The sequence below is a fragment of the Halichoerus grypus genome, chromosome 5 (genome assembly GCF_964656455.1).
Source record: "Halichoerus grypus chromosome 5, mHalGry1.hap1.1, whole genome shotgun sequence".
NCBI lineage: Eukaryota > Metazoa > Chordata > Mammalia > Carnivora > Phocidae > Halichoerus > Halichoerus grypus.
The window spans coordinates 137,199,949-137,212,707 of record NC_135716.1 but is presented as its reverse complement, the minus strand read 5'-3'; the positions used below and the strand labels follow the sequence as shown (position 1 = coordinate 137,212,707).

Here is a 12,759-nt window from a genome sequence, read left to right as displayed (position 1 = left end):
TTTCAATTGAGCTGAATGGTAATTTCCCCCCATTTTGCTAAAAATATCCCCTCATAAAGGGAAAGCTAGGCAGCAAATATCCTGCTTTTCTTTCCAAGATTACTCTGAAGGGTTTCTAAAATAATGTCAGCTCTAGGCATGGATGAGGTAGCCGGTCAAACCCTGAATTTGACACAGGACCCAAGTTCAAATACCAGCTGCCCCACACACCAAATAACTGAAACTGCCTGAATCTCAGTGTTTTTACATGTGAATTAAAAGGGTAGAGATGAATGCTTAGGTCCCTTTTAATGATAAAATGCTATGAGAACATTTTTAAGTGGTTTTAGGCATGTTGGTGGAATGGTAGGCTGAACTTGGCGTAGGGGAGGAGCACTGGATTTCTTCTATGCACTCTGAACTAGCAGTCAGGACACTGGGTTAAGTCTTAGCCCTTGGTTCTCAACCAGAGAAGGTGGGTGGGTGGGGGGATATGTGGGGGGTGGATTCTGCCCCCCACTGGACAATTGGCAATACCTGGAGACATTTTTGGTTGTCACCACTGGAGGCTGCTAGTGGCATCTAGTGGGTAGAGGCCAGGGAGACTGTCACACATCCTACAATGCAGAGGACAGGTCCCCACGACAAAGAATTATCCAGCCCCAAATGTCCATCGTGCAGAAGTTGAGAAAATCTCCTTTAGTTCATTGGATAGTTTTGTCCAGGTCATAGCTTTTTTGTTGTTGATCTCAGTGTCCTCATTTGCAAAATAGGGATGATAATAAAATCTGCCTCTTCCTATCACCTCATGAGGTTGACAACCAAATAAGGTAACACATCAAAAGTACCTTGAAATGTAATGTGCTTCAAAACAGAGGAATATTATCCTCATTATTAACTGATTTTTGTTGCTCCAGGAGCCACTTCATTGGTGTCTAGCCTCTTATTTTTCTCTTGGACATGGGGTTTGAGATGCTTCTCCAGTTTGTGGGGATTACTTCAACATTTGACCTTGTTAAGTTAATTAAACAACAAACCTACAGAAGCAAAGCAAAAATCTAAGGCTGTAAATGCCTCGAGGTTATAAAATTGAAACCTAAGTATAACCAATCCCAAACAGCAAACTAGGCTTTAAGCTACAGCCAATGAATAGTTTCCTTACTTTGCTTCTGCCTCTTCTCTATAAAAATCTCTCCCCAGCTGCTCCCCATGGAGTGTTCTAAACCACTCCCAGTTTGGCGCTGTCTGATTCAAATCAGTTTTTGTTCAGATAAACTCCTAAAAAATTTTAACATGCCTCAGTTTATCTTTTAACAACCTCTAGGAGTTATGAACCTTGCTCTCAAACTCAATGTCTGTGTAAGAAATGTCTTTGATATTTTTATTGTTAAAGTATATTTCTTTTATAAGCCTCCATCAGGTGGGGGCCAAACTCTCAAACTTGGACAGTGAAGGTCTCCCCCACATTTTCTTGAGGTTGCATTCTTGTTCCAGGGGTTTCTGTAGGACCAGGGTCCTGGGGCTGGGGGTGGGGAGGAACTATCATACGCCCAGAAGTCACCTAACTGTACTAGCATTCCCTGGAATGAGTCCTTGTTTGTCGGGGGATCTGTCCACCTAGGTCACTGCAGGGTCCTCCTTGCTAGGTCCACTGCATCTCAGGAGCACCCAGAGAGGATTTTGCTGCTCCCCCACTGCTCTGCTGTGGGCCATTGTATATGGTTATCTCCCATCCATCCATAGACTCTCCTTAGGCCGTGTTTACCTTGCTCTTTCATGCCATCTGAGGCTTACCTCTCCAGGTTACCTGGAGAAGTTATCCAGGCTCAGGTTATTCCTGCTCTTGAAATCCCCCAAACCTACCTGGGGTTTCTGTCTTCCCTCCCTCCAGAGTTTTTGCATGGGGCACAAGGGTGGCAGGGCAGGGGCCCCTTCCACAGGGCAAGTGCCCTTGCTTCTCCCTTGACTCTTTCTCCTCCTCTAGTCCATCCAAATCACCTTATTTAATTTAGCTGTATTCAGATTATTTTTCCTATGCCCCCTCCCCTCCTAAGGATTTTGCTACTCCAAAACTAAATGTTTGAAATTAAAAAAACATTTTCCCTCCAAAGAAGATACACAAATGGCCGGTAAGCACATGAAAAGTTACTCAACATCACTAGTCCTAACGGAGAGACAAATCAAAACCACAATGAGATATCACTTCATACCCATTAGGATGGCTATTGCCAAAACAAAACAAAACAAAAAGTCGGAAAGTAAGCGCTGATGAGGATGTGGAAAAATTGGCATCTTTGCACTTTCCTGGTGGGAATGTAAAATGGTGCAGCTGCTGTGGAAAACCGTGATTTCTTAAAATACTAAACAGAGAATTACCATATGGTCCAGGAATTCCACTTTTGGGTATACACCCAAAAAAAGCAAAAGCAGGGACTCAAATAGATATTTGTACACCCATGTACATAGCAACATTTTTCATAATAACCAAAAGGTGAAAGCAACCCAAATGTCCATTGACTGATGAATGGATAAACAAAATATATATGTACATAGATTGAATTTATTCAGCCTTAAAAGGGAAGGAAATTCTGACTCATGCCACAGCATAGATGCACTTTGAAGGCATTATGCATAGTCAAGTAAGCCAGACATAAAAGGACAAATATTATGATTCCAATTATATGACGTACCAAGAGTAGTCAAATTCATAGAAACAGAAAGTAGGATGGTGGTTGCCAGGGACTGAGGGGAAGAGGGAATGGGATGTTAATGTTTAATGAGTACAGAGTTTTAGTTAGGGAAGATAAAAGAAGTTCTGGAGATGGATGGTAGTGATGGTTGCACAAGAATGTGCATAAACTTAATGCCACAGAACTATACACTTAAAAATGGTTAAAATGGTAAATTTTATGTTATGTATATTTTACCATATACAGTCTAGTTGAATGACAGAATGGTACCACAGGAAATAAATTGCTAAAAACAAAAAATACAGTTAATATATAAAAACAGGAAAAAAAGAAAAATTCAATTAATTTATAAACATATTATGCCACCCCGACCTATAAAATGTTTGGTGTTCCTTTATCTTCTCAGAAAAGCAGAATCATCTCTGGAATATAGACTCTGTTAAAGAAGGAAGAAGAATCATCCTGAGTGCAGTCAATAAAGATCAATTCATTGTAAGTTTACTGTATCTTTATTCCAATTCTCCAGTCTAAATTTGGATTCCTGCCCAAACATCCATCCATCTCCTTCTCTCTCTCTCTCTTTTTCTTTCTCATTCTCTGCTCCACCTCCCTCTTTCTTTCTTTCAAGATTTACCTAATTAGGAACAACCAATAGTGGTCACCATTTTTCCAGTTTTTGAGTACATCATTAGTGGAGTAATATACATGGGTTCCAGATAATTTAACAAATGGTGTTGGGACAATTGGTTTCAAAAAGTGAGTTTGATCCATTGTACATCTTGCATTAAAATAAATTCCAGATGGATCAAAGATTGTTTTTAATGATTCATAAAAGTTGTAGAAGAAATATGAGAGAATTTGTTTTTATATATTGCAGTGGGAAGAACACTCTAAGTATGGCATAAAATTCAGAAGCCATAAAAGAAAATTTTAGTCAATTTAAACTTGTAAAAACTTAAAAAAAATTATTTGTAGGAAAAAATTCCTTAAAGTCAAAAAACAAATAAACTAGGGAAATATTCTTTCCTTACATATTGCAGTCTAAGGGCTAATTTCCTTAATATATAACACGTTTCAACAATACTATAAGAAAAACATTCAGTAGTAAAAATGGGCAAATGATATATGTAGCCTGTTTAAAGAAAGGGGAAAATAAATGATTCTTAAATATATGAAAGTTGTTCAACCTCATCATAATAAAAGAAGCACAAATGAAAACTATACGTGAGACAGACAAAAGAAAAATTTGGGTAAAACATTGGCTTGTTGAGAATGTGGGGAAACAATCACTCTCAAGGGTCGTTGGAGGGAATGTGAATTAATATAATCTTTATTGACCAAAATTTTAAATTTATTCTTTGACGCAGCAATTCTGCATCTGGAAATTAATCTCATAGATATAGTCACAAAAAGAGAAATAACACACATGCAAACAACTTGTCTTCCACTGATAAGAGACTGCTTAAGTAAATTTTGATATATCCATAAAATAGAATGTTATATGACCACAAAAGGAATAAGGCAGCTCTGTAAGTACTGATATGTAAACATCTCCAGGATGCATTGTATTATAAAATACAAACAGAATTATCTGTATAGTATGCTCCCATTTGTGTAAACAACAACAGAAGAATTTATAAATGTAGATAGTTGTATATTGGCATACACTATATCTCAAAGGATATTTAAAATCCTGTTGCTTCAAAGTCAAAGGCAGAAGAGAGCTTCAGTATTCATTGAATACTTTTGTACCTTTTCAATCTTGTACTTGTATTATCTTTTACACAGTAACAGCAACACCAGCTCTGGCCCTGCCCGCATGGGCTCCAAATGGGCCTTGTATCTGCCTACAGACACCTTGGCGTTTGCTTGGGAGGTGAGTTTCCCATGCATGTCTGCAGGTACGTCTTTGTATCTGGTATCAGGACATTCCTTTCCTTCCTGAAGCCCAGCTTTATATTTACATTTTTTGCTGTATATAACATCCAGAATATTGTGTGGTGTCAACAAGAGGAGGCCTGCACTAGGTAAGACTAGTGTCCAGCAGAAGATCACACAGGAGCGTGAAGTCAGGATCAGGAGTCAGATAGAGAAAGAATACAGTGTAGTTACTTTCTATCAGTCACTTCCCGTCTTTGGCCTCAGTGTTTTTATTTGTAAAATTAGGTTAGATAATATCCACGATGTTGTAATAGTTCTAGATTGACTTCCCACGTTCCTTAGTAAAGTCAGTACAGCAAACAGACTGTGGAGCCAGATTATGTAGGTCCAGATTGTCGCCTTGCTACTTACTAGCTGTGTCCTTAGGTAAGTTTTTTGTTTGTTTGTTTTTTTAAGATTTATTTATCTTTAGAGAGTGAGAGAGAGCACTGGGGGAGGGGCAGAGGGAGAGGGAGAGAATCCCCAGCAGACTCCCCACTGAGCGTGATCTCAGGACCCTGGGCTTGATCCCAAAACCCTGAGATCACGACCTGGGCTGAAATCAAGAATCAGACACTTAACCAACTAGGCCACCCATGTGCCCCTAGGCAAGTTTTTTTAAACTTCTTTGTGCCTGTGTCTTCTTCTGTAAAATGGAGATGACAATAACAGAACCTGACTTATAAGGATATTGGGAGGATTGAATGAGTTACTATGTTTAAAATACTGAGAAGACTGCCTAGCACATACTAAGCACTACTGAAGTGTGACTGCTTCTTCCCCTCTTCCTCGTCCTCTTCATTATTATCATTATTGATTTTGGGGAAGCTCAAAGGATTGTGCAAGGTATGACCTGGGTTACCCAAGCCTGAAGAAAGAATCACTCCTTGCTACCTTCAGAAGTATTAGAGCTCTGGATAAGTTCCACCTTCAAATGAAGCATGAATAGAAAAGGATCTGCAGGTCTCATCCTACCTCTGACAGCTTCAATCCCTCCATGCATCATTTTCAAATACTTACTGTAATACTTCAGGGCATGCTGAGGAAATATGCAGTCTAGACCTCACTCTTGAGTTGTTAACATCAAGGTTGGGAGGGCAACTTTCTGATCAGGTAACTAAAAGAAGAGGAGAAATTTTCATTTATTGAGATGGACTATGGATTATGTGTTAAATCTTTTGCAAAAACATTCTCATTTAACTGGGTCAACATAAACCAGAACTGTATTGGTTCTTAAATTGTGTCAAGTAGCTTGCAAGTGCACAGGAAATTCTGAGACAAGACACCAAGAGAGGCTGATCAAGGTGTTTACAAACTTTCCTAATGAATCAACTTAGACTACTTGTTAAATATACATATTCTCAGGCTGCACCCTAAATCCACTGAATCTGAATGTCCAGGGGCGAGACTCCAAGAGGCTATATTTTTCTAAACTTTTTTTAAAATTTTGAGTAGGCTCCACACCTAACATGGGCCTGAATTCACTACCCTGAGATCAAGAGTCGCACATTCTCACTCACTCTACCGACTAAGCCAGCCAGGCGCCCCCAGAAAGCTATGTTTTTAAGAGGGCTTCAGGCAATACCTCTCACCAAAGAAATTTTGGAAACCCTGGGTTAGAGGATATCTTGAAAGGGTCAAGAGGAGAGAGTTCTATTCTCCACATCTGAGAGTTTTCATTTGCCTGTCACAAAGCAAACAAGGAATGAACTGGGTAGGAGCCAACAATAGGCTCTCATTGCCTACCTGGGAGCACAGCTGACCTTAACCTAGGAGATTACACCCCCATGTGCTTTTCTCCTTTGAAAATCACTCAAGGAGGCTATCATGTGTGTCTTGATCCACTGGCTCCATACTCAATTACAAGGATTGCCTGTTTTTTTTGTTTTTTGTTTTTTGTTTTAGAAAACTTCTTTGAGCTGTGTTCTCACGCACTGTGACGTCAGTAGAACCCCAAGACTGAATTATAGCTTTGCATTCAATCCAGAATCATGTATTATTCTCTATGTTATCCATCATTGCTTCCCCACTGCTCAGAAGACAGAGTGACAGCAATACTCACAATGGGCAAGCACCTGAGGTGCTTTAAACCTATCAATAATAAGCATTGTTCTCAGAAAGATTTTGCTCTGTGGAAAAAGCAGAATGGAACGGCTTTTCCAATGACTGGCAGAGGCTTTGAAATTGTTTCACATTAAATGTGCAAATTCTGAAGCCACAGAATTCAGTTACCACCTCATTTGTGTCCTAGGGATTTGGTTTGGACTGAATCAAAAAATGTATCTGTTCATATTAAATACAAAATGATTATTGGATGTCCTACTTCTCACCTTTAACTGCACACAAACACTAAAATTCAATCTATGTGAAATTAATGAGTTGATGGTGAGTCTGATGCATGTGTTTAATCAGAAAATTACATTCAGAGTACTTGAAAACATATTAATTGAAGCTTATTAAGAAGGCAGTAGGTATTTAGATACAAACACAAATGCAAAATATATCAATACCTGTACCTGTAATTATCTATCACTATTTCCTTGCAAATCCTAGTGCCTTTAAATACAAATGAAACATAATACATGTTTGGGTCATTTTAGACATTAGAAATGTTTGATAAAGATATTTTAGTTTTCCTTTTAAACTGGATTGAGTTACACAGTTAAACACAGAGACTATGCACTTGTAGTTGTACTGATGAATGGAAGTACTAGTAATTGGCATATAGTATTTCCTCTGATGTTATTAGCTACAAATTTCTCAGGTTAGAATGAATATAAAACATTCCTTTACCCAGCTTGATTCTTTGTGTAAATAATCAAAGAAAACAGGCTCTTGACACAATGCCTCCCATAAATGCTATCTTAATTAGACTTATTTACAAATCAAACATAACAATGACGAATTCGGTGCCTTTAAACTTCCCAGATTTAATCCCAGGGAAATGCAATATCTTGGTTGATATTTGTGGTATCTTCTCATATCACTAGATCCAATGGACTTAAATTAACGCGCTGGATCAGCAAATGTTAGTCTGGCTTTCTCAAATATGTGGATTGAGATCCCTTTTTTAAAAATTTCTTTGGTTGTGTGTCTACCATTTCTTTCTCTCTAGTGATCTAGATATCTTCCCTTCTTTCATATTTGAAAATCCCTGCTCACATCCACCTGACATTAGGCCTAAGATAAGACAATGAAAAAGTTGGCAATTTCCAAATATCTTTGTGGAGACAATATCTGAAAGTTTAACTGCATTTTTATGCATTCAGTGGACCTTGGGCAGACTGCGGACAAGAGCGCAGTCCATTCAGCATCTCTGAGGTCAGCACCTTCCTGTGATGCTGCACAGGGAATGAAAGGGGGTGACTCTCAGCTGACAGATTTGGGGTACAGCCAACTGCCAAGTGTTTACCCTTCCTCAGGAACTCTGCTGAGCTCTTGGCATCCATCATATCATTTAATCATCATAACTACCCTGTGAAGTAGACATTATTTCCTTGTTTAATAAATGAGGAAATTGAGGCACAACACAGTTATGTAACATGCTTAAGATTCAGATATAAGAAACAACTAAGATGAGAAAGAGAGGAAATTTCTTGGGCTAGAAATGCCAGAGGTAGGATTTGAACCCAGCATGGACCATCAGCTTCAAATCACACTCTGCACCTTCTTTTTGCATAATTATGTCATGTATCTTCCTATAGCCTATACATTTATTTTAAATTATGGAATTGGCTATCATGCCCTCATAGCCTGATTTTTAAAATCCTTTTCTGAGCCCAGAATCAAAGGTCTGGGGGAAAATCAGAAGGTATTTTATTTATTTATATCAAGGATCTAGGTATTTTGCTTTTTCCTCAGCATCCAAATTTTCATCCCTTTTGTGTATATATTATCACATATATTTTGCTTATTAACTTTTGTTTGCACAAACTTTCCTACAAGAAATGTCTTTGCCTAGCAGCGTTGACTAGTAGTTATAAGCATAGCTCTTAAGCTCTTAAGTTTGCTTAGTTCAAACAAAACTCCTTCACTTATTATTCAACCTTGGGCAAGATGCTTACGTTAAGTCTCAATATCTTCCTCTGTAAAAAAAAAAAAAAAAAAAAAAGATACTGAAGTCTCAGTATCTTCCTCTGATGGTAGCTATCTGTGGATTAAATGAGATAGTGCAAAGACAAAGACTGGCACCCAGTAAGAACCTGAAAGCATTAGCTACTATTATTTGTATAAACATTAGGCTTTCACCCAAGCAAGACTACACTAAGAAGGCTAACTATAGGGTACCATTCTCTTCTCCCTTTACAGTTAACTGGCAAGATAAGATCCTTAAATCCAGAGGCAGAAAAAAGGTCATCTCCCAGGATTAGGCCAAATAATGGAGTCCCAGTGAATTGGAAGCAGAAAGATCATCTCAGCCCTACTATTAGCTGTGTGACTTTGGGCAAGTCATATTTGGCCTTCACTTTCCCCTTGTCTCAGACATGGGGAAATCTATCTGCCCCCTGAGATTCCTACCAGTGTTATTCTTTGAAGTGCCCATGCAATCATGAGTGAGCACTCACTTCCAGAGCTTTGTAATTTCCATGCCCTACCTGAACACCACCTTTTAGCCCAGGAAGCCAGGAGCCCAGATCACTCCTGAATTTAGCACTTGGATGCCCAGAGCAGCTGCTAACACCCCAGCCGAGCCCCACACCTCCTTAATCTGAAATCCTCATTAGCTCCAACTGCAGGCCATCTATTACCTCACGCCCATAATGGGAGTTAATTTCTGTTGGGATCAGATGGTCTTCCCCCTGGAAATTTTTATTCATATTTCTTTCCTGTTTTGTGATTCTCAATTGGAGTTTTCTAATAACAGATCATTTCTTTTTGTCTAACTTTAATCTGGTCCTGCTTGACAAGCCCCATCCTTTTCATTGAAGGGTAAGACCACTTAAAGGAAGGCCAATAAGCCCTTGCGCTGCTCGGCCGGCTGGGGTGATTTGTCACCCGGTGCAGTGGTGGTCACACCAATGGATTTATCTCAAGGTAAATGGAGATGCTGAGACCCGGGACCTGGAGCTTTGATTAAGGCGCCCTTTTTGTAGTGTTGATAGATGTTGCTTGTGTTTATCTATTTGAAATGCCACTAAATCTGTGAATACAATGGAAAAAGAGAGTACTTTGCTGCTGAAAACATATTAGTGATTTATGTTTCAGGAAGAAGCACAATAAAGAGACAGAGGCTATTAAGAGCAGCTATTTTCATGAGAAATAGTTCTGCTTTAAAACATTATTAACCCCACCTTGATAAAGACTTACATGCATGCATAATCATGTTTACTTACCCCTTTAGTTTGGTGCGATATGCATTTGAAGCACACATTCTCTAAATATTAAGAAGTTAGTCAGCAGAATATTTACAGCAAATGACATCTCACCTAGGACTGTTCTGCATGTAAATTTCCTTCTCTCAAGATAGGGACACATAATAAACTTATCTAGGAAGCTTTGGAGTTTATATGGACTTCATATTGTTCAAAGCACTCTCAAATCCTGCTCACCATCATTTTGTATGTCTACACACACACACACACACACACACACACACACACACACACACCGCCCCCGCCGCCCTGCATTGTAGTAGATATAACCAGTACAGTGACACATAAAGATTATAATGCATGGATATAACTTATAACATGAATCAATGTCATCAAGACGCACCCATTTAAATGAATAGGGTCAGATGAGAGTGCTGTATCACCCTGACTTGTGTGACAGTTACAAATGCATCACCTCGTATGCATAATAGGAGTGTACAAACCAGAAGAGATTTGTAAACTTGGTTCATTTCAAGCAGAACTGACCCACAGGAATGGAAACAAGAGAAAAGGCAACTGGGTTGGAGCTGTCGGGAAATAAGTGATTCTCTGTTTTGCGGTTTCTTAAAACCCTAACGAGGATTTCGTGTTCTCCAGCTCCACTGGGGACCTGAGACAGGTCAGATCAGGCTCAGCACGCTGGCTATTTACCAGGTTCACTTTTAAAGGTTGCAGTGCTTGCACGGAGTAGAGGTGGGGATAACAAACGGGGGTTGGGGGGTGGGGTACACAGGCGTGGAGGGGAGAGTTCGAGTTGCGCGATTCTTACCAAGTCTGGGGTGGTGGGGGGGGCGGGGGGAACCCAGGCGAGTTAGGCCTGGCAGAATTAACAGTGTTCAGAATGCAATTAAGTGTTTGGAAGGTTCTGTGCCGTGTGCTCTGATTTATTGATACGTTCCGGGGATTTCTCTGCAGCGGGGTGAGGGGCGTGGGGGGCGGAGGAGGGCCCGGGGCGGTGCGCGCCCGGGAGCCCGGCAGCAGGCAGCGGGGTCTGGGGCTTGGCACCACGGCGCGCCGGGTGTTGAGCGCCGCGCTTAGCGGAGGCCACACCTGCACCTCATTTGCTTCCGAGCAGCGCCATGACCCGCCTGCTGATGGGGCGCCTTCCCTTTCATCCTCGGGATTATGACAAGTTATTAATTGCCACCATTAGCCGCAGCAGCCTGCCTGAGATCTCTGCTGCTCTCTGGAGGTGAGAAACTGCGCGTCTGAATGCGGAGGGAAGAGGCACCGAGCCGCGCGGGGCAAACTGAGCAACAATCTGCCCAAAAGGGACTGTGAGATGGTGAATAATTTATTAGAAAACATTTTTCTTTGTCCTTCCCACAGACCCACAAATCCTCCCCAAGCGCTCTTTACCAGCCTTGCAGATAATGTACTTACACATCTCAGAGCCTGCTAAATAGACTGAAGAGGCCATCGGGTTCACCCTCCACACTGCGGCTGCCAGGACCGCGCACACCCAACGCGCGGCCTCTGCCAAGGGCCCGCTCATGGAGGTGAGGTAATTAGATGCGTTTGCAGAGGCAGATATGAAAAGCCGATGGATGGCTGCCCCACCTCCTTCCGGCTCCTGCTTCCCATATAGTACAGGTATACCGTCACACACAAGCCCACGATTTCATTCCTTACTACTAGGATTTATTGAGTTTCTACTATAATAGGGAATTGCTCTGTCCCTGGCACTTTCTGGACAAAAGTAAGGCCCCACCATCTTCAGATGTGCTCCTTTGACAGAACTGTGAGCCTACTCCCCTGGAGATGTGAAGAGGGAAGACTCCGGCCCTGTGCTCGAAGAGCTGGGAGCCTGTATTCACCTCAGTGATGCCCCTGCAGGCTGGGCGAGATATTGTAGGCTCTCCATTCCCAGAGATCTTCATGAGGAGGAGAAATAGTCGTATCTCCTCAGAGGTTTTGGAATAACACAGTTTGAAATCCGGCCAAGCATATGTAACACGAGTATCTTCTAAGTCACAGCTTTTACGATACCTTGATCTTTTCTTTAAAGGCATAGAATCTCTTTTTAAATTTTATTTTTTTAATTTAAATTCAATTAATTAACATATAATATAGTATTGGTTTCAGAGGTGCAGATCTGTGATTCATCAGTCTTATATAATACCCAGTACGTAATACCAGTATAACACATACCCTCCCCAGTGTCCATCACCCAGTTACCCCATCCCCTCTCCCCTTCAGCAATCCTGTTTGTTTCCGAAGATTAAGAGTCTCTTATGGTTTTGTCTCCCTCTCTGGTTTCATCCTGTTTCATTTTTTCCTCTCTTCTCCTATGATCCTCTGCCTTGTTTCTTAAATTCCACATATCAGTGAGATCATATGATAATTGTCTTTCTCTGATTGACTTATTTTGCTTAGCATAATACCCTCTAGTTCCATCCACATAAAGGCATAGAATCTCTTAAAATGATGCTCCAAGATCTGTCTTTCTGGGGACTCGGTGGATTAATTAAATCATTCAACAAACTTTAGGTCAGTGCTTACTACATGGCATGCCTCATGCTGGGTTCTGGGGATACAGTGGTAAATAGGTGGGTTCCCTGACATCCTGGAGGACTGCTCAGATTCTGAAGAGATAGCATCAAGCCTGCAGGGGCCAGATGAGCATCTTGGCTGAGAATGAATCCAGCTAAAATGAGATGAGACTAGCTGCCTCCATTGTGTGAGTTTGAATGTGCTATAATGACAAGCATGATGAGTGTTCTGATCCTCTTACAGTTACTGACAGCCCCAGTCTAATGGGTAAATTACATATCAAATATAGGAGTACACACACACAA

General features: G+C 40.8%; 1 long non-coding RNA gene across 1 annotated transcript in view; it reads right to left on the bottom strand.

Annotated features, from left to right (window-relative positions):
- The window catches only part of LOC144381769 (uncharacterized), a 53,527-nt gene extending 42,113 nt beyond the window's left edge, over positions 1–11,414 (bottom strand). The window contains exons 1-2 of the long non-coding RNA XR_013447574.1: positions 11,341–11,414; positions 5,610–5,706 (exon numbers count right to left, since the gene is read on the bottom strand). This is a non-coding gene — a long non-coding RNA (uncharacterized LOC144381769). The remainder of the gene's footprint in view (positions 1–5,609; positions 5,707–11,340) is intronic.
- Between the last annotated feature and the right edge of the window lie 1,345 nt (positions 11,415–12,759).